Here is a 10,599-nt window from a genome sequence, read left to right on the forward strand (position 1 = left end):
CAGCTGACTTCCTGCCCTTTGGGCAGGGGGCTGGACTCGATGATCTCCCGAGGTCCCTTCCAGCCCTAATGTCTATGAAATCACTTCTAATCCCTTCCATTCCTAATGGAGTTTCTGTGTCCTGTCTTTTTACATCTTATCATTGGGTGACTTCACTCACTTGCATGAGTGTAATTGTTAGCTCTACTCCAACTTTCACATACATTTCTCCACTCCAGACTTGACTTCTGCAGTCTACCCACGTTTTTCTCACTTTCTCAGATTATGTCAACATGGATAGCTTGCTGTCAACTCAAACTCAGCATGGCCAAAACTGATCTTATGATTTCCCCCCCTCATCATACTGTTGAGAACTCTGTTGTTTCTGTAAACCAGTTTATTCTTGGTTCTGTGACCAGTAGGTATGTAATTTTTCACACCTTCTTCCTTTTTCCCTTTACTTCCTGATATTTTGTCCTTCCATCTTTGCTCAAAGATCCATCCTTTCCTTCATGCTCCCACTACTGAGCTCTTAGATACCTAAATCTCATTTTCCACTGCCCCTTCATCTTGACTTTCCACAGGCTATCCCAAACACTGGTGCCAAAATTATTGTTTTCACCACATTACCTACCTTAGGAGAGTCATTCACTATTTTCGGGATAATATTTTACAACTGAGAAAAATCAGTTTTAAATCAGCCCAGTTGAAAGTGGAATGTAAAACAGCACTACAAATTACAGTACAGATTTTTAAGCCTAATACTGGGTCTGTATTTAAAATAAGTGATTCATCCATTGAAGATACTGGACCAAATCCTCTTAACTCCTCTTCACATAATTAGAGTTAAATTAGGGGTGTGGACAGACATAACACTTGAGCCATTCCAAGAGTATCAGTGTTTGGAAACCGGTTCACAATTGTCCCAGGTCAGAGGTGTCTGCATCTGCTCTGTTCGGGTTTCTAAAAAGATCCATCATTGTCAAGTATTGCAGTGCCATTGAACTGCCACAGTGAGTAGTACCCGGCTCAGTTGCAATTTTTTGCTTCCCTTTCTCAGTGAGGTCAATGACCCATCCCTGCACTTTACTGACTGAGAGCACCTGGGTGTTTTTAGGTAGGGCCGAGGCTGTCTAGGGTGTGTTTAGGTAGGGCCTGTTTCTTGTTCCCAGTGGGCTGGGTGGTCTGGAGTTGGTGGCCCTTTTGTAGTTTTTAAAAAGCACTTTTCCCAAACCATTTGTCAATTTATGTCAGTTCCTGGAACTTGACCAGGGTTTGGTGTACCCCAAGATGATTTATAAGCAGGGACATGGCCAAGTTGGGGGGCAGGGGGAGCTGCCTGGATCCCTGCTTTGGGATGTGCCTGGGGTTTAAGGGACCATGTATCTGCTGTTTTTAAAGAGTTGGTCTATTTCCTTCCCTTGGTGTCAGTCATTCTTGGGCAGGTTCCTGAGCCTCCAGATGCACAGAAGCCGGAAGCCAAGCTGCTAATCCCACCTGGTCACCTCTCTCAGCAAATAAGCCTGGGATTGACCAGAACCCTGGTCAATTGCCACCAGTGGAAAGAAATTGGCCAGCTCTTTAAAAGTGACATAGGGCTGCTCCTAGAGCTCCCACCCAGGGACATTGCCCTCAAGTTCAGGCAATAGAGTTTGGGGCAGTAGAGTTCTGACTGCATACCAGAGCAGTCAGTTGCTGTATGAGAGGTTGGGGGGGGGGCGGGGCATGAAGAGCAGTGTAGTGTGGGATGCCCGAAGGACCTACTAGACAGTAGTCATGAAAAGCTTGGTGTCTGCACAGAAAAGCTTGGTGTCTGCATATTACACTGAACCAGTTTATAGACAATCAATTCAAAACAATACTTGATTATCCAGGTATGTTTTTTAAATTGTTCAGGACTTTACACCATTCTAAACTGGGTTGAGCATCTGGATGCTTGTGTTTTAAACTGCAAACTAAGTGTTATGTCTGTCTGGATCCTTAGACACTAACTAATGCTTTGAATATAGCTTTGTTACACCATCCTTGGGTTAGTATTAGCAAGGTTTTTAGGTACCCAAAGGTGCAGATGGGCATCTTGTGGGACACACAAAAACCCATCAAAGAATTAGGGGCCAGGGGCAAAGAAGGATTAGGCCCCACAATGCCTAGCAGTAGATGCCTGGCCTGTAAAGTGGAATCTATGACCCAAAGCTAGGCACATTGGCTCTCTATACAGTGTATGGGAGAAAGAGACTTCAGAAATGTGATCTGAACAACTGGTATGCTTAGTGGGGTTTGAACTACAGCTAGGCAATATGAAATTTAAGCACATGTGTATATCAGACATCCAGCTAGCTCCTCTCTACAGTTTAGCCACCTAAGTCAGGTTTACAATAGAAGCACTGTGATCAACTCAGGATCCAAAAACTGGACCATATTACTGAGGGTAAGTGCTTACAAGCATTCTTTGAAAGAACTGAACAAGGGCTGAACCCCAGGACCCCTGCTTTGTCTTCCCTCCTGATCTGGTTGCCCTGAGGCAGCTCTATGCTGAGACATGATGCAGTACCTCTGAAGATGTTGGCTTTTAAACTGAAAGCACATTAGTGCAGCACAATACACTGACTTTTACTCAGCAATGCTGCTTATGTTTGGGAGCCTATCTGCACAGAGCTGTTTGGCACCATATAGATATACACTAACCAACAGTCATGCTCCTCTTGAATATTCTCCTTCTGGCCCTATGGATCATGCATTCTTGGCTACATAGTAATACAGCTCCAAGAGGGGTAGTGAGCCTCCCCAGCCAGTGATCTTATAATTCAGTGGTAATGGTATTCTTCTGGAATCTGAGAGAAATTGGTTTGAGTCTCCTCACACTGAAGAGGGCTTAGAAGCCAGTTTCTCCACTTCCTGGGCAAGTACCCAAATCACAAAACTACTGTATAGAAGGTGACCATCAGTGTGTGTTAAGGGTGCTCTGAGGAAGTCTAGAAAATCAGGTCCCTAGACAACTTGGGCATCACTCTGCCTAGTTTCTGGATCCAGAGGGGACTAAAGTAGGAGATAGTTCAATAAATGCTCACACTAGGCCACTTGTGACAGAGAGAAGGCAGTGTTTGCATAGGCAGCAACTGAATCAAGGTCTGGGGACCATAATTTTAGCTTTTCTACATAAAGTCTACTTATGTCCTGCTTTAAACACCTAAATCCTTCTCTTTGGATCTGGCTCTAGGTTGATTTTATCTTTGTATCCTCTCAGCTCTGTTGAGTTTTCCCTTTTGTAAGGAGGTCATGTAGACACTATTACCAGATGTGTCCTTGACAGTTCAGTTCTAGTAGAATAGCTGTGAAAGAAGAAGTCCTAGACCCCTAGTCAAGACAAAGAACCTCTATGCAGGAAGCCTTATGGACAGCTGTGCTTAGATGGTGCAACCTTAGTAGAAATAATACTGCTGGGAAGCTAATTATCTTTTCTGTTTTTATGGTGTTTGCTTTCATAGTTTCATAGTAGCGAGGGTCAGGAGGGACCTGAACAGATCATCTAGTCTGACCCCCTGCCACAGGCAGGAATGAATGCTCCCAGACAGGTGATCATCCAACCTCCTCTTTAATTTGCCCAAGGTAGGGGAAAGGACCATTTCCCTGGGAAGCTGGTTCCACATTTTGGCCACCCTAACTGTAAAAAATTGCCTTCTGATCTCTAACCTAAAACTATTTTCCATCGCTTATTACCATTGTTCCTCATCACCCCTGGTTGTGCTGGGGAAAAAAGGACTCTACCTATTTGCTGTTGATCTCCCCTGATGAGTTTGTAGGCAACCACCAGGTCCCCCCTCAGCCTCCTCTTGCTGAGGCTGAACAGGTTCAGGTCCTCATAGGGCCTGTCCTGCTGCCATCTCACCAAGTGGGTGGCTCTCCTCTGAACCCTTTCCAGGCTGGCCACATCCCTTTTGAAATGCGGCGCCCAGTACTGGACACAGTACTCCAACTGCAGCCTGACCAAAGTTGCATAGAGGGGGAGTATCACTTCTCTGGACCAGCTTGAGATGCACCCTTGGATGCATGACAAGGTATGGCTGGCCTTGCTGGTTGTGGTCTGACATTGGTGGCTCATGTTCATCTTGGAGTCAATAATGACTCCAAGATCCCTTTCCGCCTCTGTGCTTTCAAGAAGCGAACTCCTCAGCCTGTATGCATGCTGTGGATTCCTTCTCCCAAGGTGCAGCACCCTGCATTTATCTACGTTGAACCCCATCCTATTCTTGTCTGCCTACTTTTGTAGTCTGTCTAAATCTATTTGCAGCCTCTCTCTCCCTTCAAGTGTGTCCACCTCGCCCCACATATTAGTGTCATCAGCAAACTTGGAGAGCGTGCTTTCCAGCCCCTTGTCCAAGTCACTGATGAAGATGTTAAATAGTGTGGGCCCGAGGACTGAGCCCTGGGGGACCCCACTGCTCACATCTTGCCAGTTTGAGTACAACCCATCCATCACTATTCTCTGGGTGTGCTCCATCAGCCAATTTTTTACCCATCCAACTGTGCAGGTATCAATGCCACAGTCGCTTAATTTATTGATGAGAATGGGGTGAGAGACAGTGTCAAAGTCCTTCTTAAAGTCTAGAAGGACTACGTCCATGGTGACACCATCATCCAAGGATTTAGTTACTTGGTCATAAAAGGCAATCAGGTTGGTCAGGAAGGACTTGCCTTTGACGAACCCATGCTGATTGCCCCTGTGCATGATCTCCCGTGCTGGCCCCCCACAGATGTGCTCCTTGATGATTTTCTCCAAGATCTTCTTGAGCACCGAGGTGAGGCTTACCAGCCTATAGTTACTTGGGTCCTCCTTCCTCCCTTTCTTGAAAACTGGGACCACATCAGCCAGTTTCCAATTCCCCGGCACCCGGCCAGATGACCACAAATGCTCATACAGCTGGGCCAAGGTCTCCACGATGATCCCTGCCAGCTCCCTCAACACCCTTGGGTGGAGGGCATCTGGACCTGCAGATTTAAAAATGTCTAGTCCTTCCAGAAGATCCCTAACTACATCTGCACTGACTGAACTCCTGACAGAGCTATCCCCAAGACTGTCCCTGCCTCTGGTAGGTGGGATATCCTGGTCCCTGTTCAAGAAAACAGAAGCAAAGAAACCGTTAAAAATACCAGCTTTCTTGTCTGGCGTAGCCACAAGATTACTGTTTGCATCTTGCAGGGGCCCTACACTGCCTGGTGCCATCTTCTTGCTCCCAATGTACTTGAAAAAGGACTTTTTGTTGTCCTTAATCCAGGATGCTAGCCTGAGTTTCATCTCTGCCTTAGCCTTCCTAATAGCCCTCCTACACTCACAGGCCAAGGAGTACTCCTCCTTGGTGATAGCTCCTCCCTTCCACTGGTTGTACACTCCACTTTTAGTCCTCAGACCTTCCTGAATGCCCTTGCTGAGCCAAGGGGGTTTCTGAGCACTCTTACCCCCTTGCTTCTCTCAGAGACTGTTACTCCTTGGGCCTGGAGGATCGCCCCCTTAAGGTATAACCATCCCTCATGGACTCCCATCTCTTCTACCTTCTGGGCCCTCAGTGCCTCCTCCTCTAGTCTCCTAAGCTCATTGAAGTTGGCCCTTTTGAAGGCAAGGGCTTTAGCCTTGGTGTGAGCCTTTGACGCCCTGCGTTGGATATTGAAATCCATCAGGTGATGATCGCTATTGCCCAGGTGGTCAAGGACCTGCAGTCCCCTCCCCATGGCCAGGACCAGGTCCAGCAAGGCGTTACCCCTAGTGGGGCTGTGCACTTCCTGGATAAGGTGAAGGTCCTGGAATACAGCCAGGAACCTACACGAGCAGTCAGACCTGGCTGCTCCTCCTAGCAAATGTCTGGGTAGTTTAGGTCACCCATGACAATAACATCCCTTGACCTAACTACCTCCATAAGCTGACTGGTGAATTTCTGGAATTCACTGATCTTAGATAATGCTGGTGCTGGATTGCGTGGTCCCTTTCCTCATTCCTCTGCTTTTGTGTAGTACTGTTGTTTGGGCTTGCAACATTATAAAAGAAAGGATAGAAATGACATTGGAGGGAAGGAAATACTTCTTGCTCACTGCTTTATTCACAGATTCTGTAAAATAGGTTTTAAAAAATATAATCTGAATGTTAAATGGTCCTTTTCTTGAGTATGTAGGTAGAGTGGATGGATGAAGAGGTTTGAATTTTCTTGTCCTATTGATAACACTTTCTACAAAAAACTGAAATAAGATCAAAGACGTGTCTAGACAAGCAAGTACATGCCTACTGTGGTGTCTCAAAGCAGTTTGAGATGCCACAAGAGGCACGCTGGGAAAGAAAAATGTTCCCGGTATCATAAAATCCCAGTATATAAAAAAAAAAACACACTGAAAAAAAAGGCAGTGCAGGGCATGCACCAGGAGCAACTGGAGGCTGGGACCTCCAGAGAGATGCTCTGGCACCCAGCCAGACTGTCTCTATGGTTGCCCTGTGTCCCTGCTGTCTCAGCATGCTGCCTAAGCAAGCTGGAGCAAATAGGAGTGGGGCAAGGATGCAGCCATGGATGGATTGAAGCTCTGTTCCAGGTAAGCAGGGACCTGGGGGTGGAGGGGATGGCTCAGGAGGGGTGGGTCCCCTGCCCACCCCTCCACCCCCCCCACAAGGTGCACAGCCTCCGGGCAGCAGCCTTTGGGGCACTCATGTCCATTCCTGGCAGAGACGCCCAGGTGCGCAGTGCCACCTCAAACCTGGGGGCTGTACATGATGCACAGCATGGGTCAGGCCCACTGGTACACACCCTCAGGCAGGACCAGGCCAGGAATTGATGTTACCCATGGTTCCTGAAACTGCATGCCAGAGCTGCACGCCCTTGAGCTGGGCTGGGTCCTGCCTCTATGGTGCTGGTTTGGCTGGACAGCAGGCAGGTCACATGGAGGCAGGACCTGGCCCAGCCCAAGGGTGTGCAGCTCTGGCACATGGTGCTGGGAGCTACAGGTGATAGTAAGAGTGGCCCAGTCATGCCCAAGGACATGTGGCAGCAGGCCAGGTCCATGCTGTGCACCATGTATAGCCCCTAGGTCTGAGGCAGAGTAAGTTAGGGATCTGCTCGCAATGAATATTGGTTTCAACATAAAGTAGATCAGTCTCTTAGCCCATACATATGGTCTCACTTCTACAGCCTAAGAACTGGCTAGCCAGAAGTGGTTTTAGCTGATCCTGAAATTACTGAGTTACCATCAGGGATCCAGGTTTTCTATTTCCCATGGAAAGCTGGAGTAAACAACAGATTTTACCTTTTGCCGGAGGCAAACGTGGATTAATCAATTTACCAGAGAAGCCCATAGATTTTCCAGTTTTGTAATGAGCTCCCTGCAGCCTAGCACAGTTCCAGCCTGCTGGGAGGGAGCTGGAGGAAGGCATGAGACAGGGGGTGCCACGTACATCTACAGTGCACATGGGTGTAGGTAGTGAGAGCAGCTCCCACAGGTAAATGGCAGGGAGGGGTAGGGGGGGATTGAGGGAGCTGGGCAGGGCTGGGGCTGCTGCCCAGCCTCAGGGGTATGTGAGGCTTGGGGCCCAGGGCCACAGCTTATCTCTGCAGGACTCCAGTGAGGAGTGGGATGGGCCCCTGGGCGGCTTGTTTGGAGAGGTGGGGCTGGCTCCTCACTGTGGTGTGAACTCCTGAGGGGGACATGGGGACCCCATACCCCCCAGATCTGTGTGTGGGGCAGGCATGGGCTGCAGCTGTTGGCTCCCACCCTGCTGCCCTCTCCCAGGGCCTCTGCAGCCCAATGGGTGTGACTCAGTGTGGCAGGACACAGTGGGGCCGCGCAGAATAGCTGCTCACCGCTGCGAGGTCCACGCTGCCCTGGAGACATGCCTCCTGCATGTGGGGCTGTAATGAAGGCAGTGGCATGGAGCTGTTCCCCTCAAAGCAGCCCTGCATGCTGGAGGCACATCTTCCAGGACAGCGTGGACCTTATAACAGCAAGCAGCTTCTCTGAGTGGCCCTGCTGTACTGGGTTGCACCCACCTGGATGCAGAAGCCCTGGGTGAGGGCGGCAGGGTGGGAGCCCGCATCTGCAGGCCATGCCTGCCCCAAGCACAGATCTGGGGGGTGCAGGTTCTCTCTGTCCCCATCAGGAGTGCACTGTGGCAGGGAGCCAGACCCGCCCCACCGCATCGGGGAGCGGGGGCCTAGGGCTGTGGACCCCTGGAAGCTGGGGGCCCCCTCCAGCCGGGCTGGGGGCACAGGGGCTGTGGGTGGGGGGCAAGGGGCACCAGCAAGACTGTGGGGGCTATGGTGAGGAATGAGAGGCACGAGCCAGGGGGCAGCCTTTAATTTTAATAATGGATTTGAGGGGTTTTATTAGAGAATTTGTGGAGGGTTTTAATCGTAGAATTCGTAATTTTATATCGGGGAACATCAGGATCCCTGGTTATCATACACATTAAACAATGCAAAAGCTACTAATAAATGTTTGAGTAGGTTTCCTTTTTAATGATGGATTCAAGTTACTAGCTTATATAATCATTAAGACCTTTTTGCCTGAGACTATTCTTGAGTCCTTTTCCCAGTCAGGAAGCTTGACAGGTTAGCAGTGGCAGGTTATTAGTGCTTCTGATGATTTGAAGTACAGTATCAGATTTGTTGCTTGGCTTGAGGTTTGTCTAGATAGGTTGTTTTATTAGATAGCAGATGGTTTGGAAATTGTTTGCTGTGACAGGGTGAACTGACTGGTATTTGAATTTTGTGTTCCTGATCAAAAAGGGGTGGGGTAAAGAACAGAGGAGAGGAAAGCTCCCACGTTGTCTGGTCAGATTGAAAATCCATGTATATTTTATGGAAGGAAATGAGCTCAAATGTAGCAATAGAAGATTCTTAATCAACTCCAGTCAATTGCAGAATGAATTTTCCTAACAGAGCATTAATGCCAATATTAATAAAGTGGATTTGCCATCTTTCAAAGTTTAATATTTGCATTTTTGCTCTAGAAAAATTGAGATAATTTAACAACAGAAGGACTTATTAACTGGGCAAAGAATTGCATTGATTCAGATTCCGGTATCAGGTAATTGGATCTAGTCTTGTTTATTCAGTCCTGGACAGGCATAAGTTATTTAGACTGCTTAAAATTCTGAAACTAATGCTCTAAGGTAACCCAAAGTAAGTCTGGTGAAAATATGCTGATTATTGCTTCTCTTTCATGATGATAAAGGCAGCTGTCAAGCAAGTCTGGGTTTCTATATAGTTACTTCTCTTATAGGCCAAACTTTCCAAAGTTAACTGGCCTGGTTAGCAGACGGGGTAGCCTGTTTTCACTGTTGCTGATTTCGGGGGTGCACTCATAAATGAGGCAAAATAATTTAAAATTCTTGAAATCATGCATGTTCTCTAAGGAGCTGCTGAGCTTTTATTCTTATTTGTAAAGGAATGAAAAGCATCCTTTCTGAGCAGAAGCCAGGCCATCTGCACCTTGAAGTATTTCAGGTTTCAACCCATGAGCCAAGGCATGTACTCATACAAGAAAGCCAGGCAAGTTTAAAATCCATGGACCAGGCTTTCAGTGAATATAAATGAGGTAGCTTGTCTCAGAAAAAGTTAGGCCATTCCCTTTACTACCCAGTGTTTACTACCTGTATTGTGGGAATGGGGGGAAAAACAACTGCATTCAGGATGAGATTCTCCTCCTCCTATTAGTAGATGGGACTTGATGGGCAGTGTATGTGTTACACCACAGGAGGATGAAAACTGCCGGGGTGGTGGCCCCTGGTGAGGCCACAAAACCTTCCAAGTTTCAAGAAGATAAGTGAAGGGCTGACAGACAAAACCCATGCCATAGATGACCCTGTGTATGTTAAGGCACAGCAGGCTGAAAACTGCAGGGGTGGTGGCCCCTGCTGAGGCCACAAAGCCTGTCAGCTGTCAAGGAGATAGGTGCAGGGGGAGTCTAGCTTCTGGGGCTCTGCACCTCTGGCTCCTGACAGGCAAAACTAGTGACATGGGTGACAGTGTGTATTAAGGTGCAGTGGGGTGAAAACTGCAGGCCTGCTATCCCCTGCTGAGGCCACAAAGTCTGCCAGCTGTCAAGGAGATAGGTTTAGGGGGGTTCTGGGGCCCTGCACCCCCTAGCTGCTGACAGACAAACCTTGTGACATGGGTGCTTGTGCAACTGACTGTGTCTGTCTTGGGGCAGTTGATTGTCTGTATTGATTATTTCCTCTCCTTAGTTTGTGGTTTTGTAGGTGTTAATCCTTGCTCGTTAACTCATTGTAGTAGCTAGGTACTGTGTATTGAGCTGGTCCCTGAGTGAATCATTATTAATTGGTAACTGGTAACACAGTAGCTTAGCAGCCAGGCCTGCAGTAGCCCTCCCACCTCCCCATGTCCCAAGACGGACACAGTTGCACAAGCACCCATGTCACAAGTTTTGCCTGTCAGCAGCTAGAGGTGCAGGGCCTCAGAACCCAGAAGCCCCTGCATCTATGTCCATGACATCTGGCAGGCTTTGTGGCTGCAGCAGGGGCTACCATCCTTGCAGCTTTCACCCTGCTACATCTTAACACCCAGTGTCACCCATGTCACGAGTTTTGCTTGTCCACAGCTTGAGGTGCAGTTCCCCCCAAACCCCTGC

Source organism: Crocodylus porosus, unplaced genomic scaffold (genome assembly GCF_001723895.1).
Source record: "Crocodylus porosus isolate Cpor-Errol unplaced genomic scaffold, CroPor_comp1, whole genome shotgun sequence".
Lineage (NCBI taxonomy): Eukaryota > Metazoa > Chordata > Crocodylia > Crocodylidae > Crocodylus > Crocodylus porosus.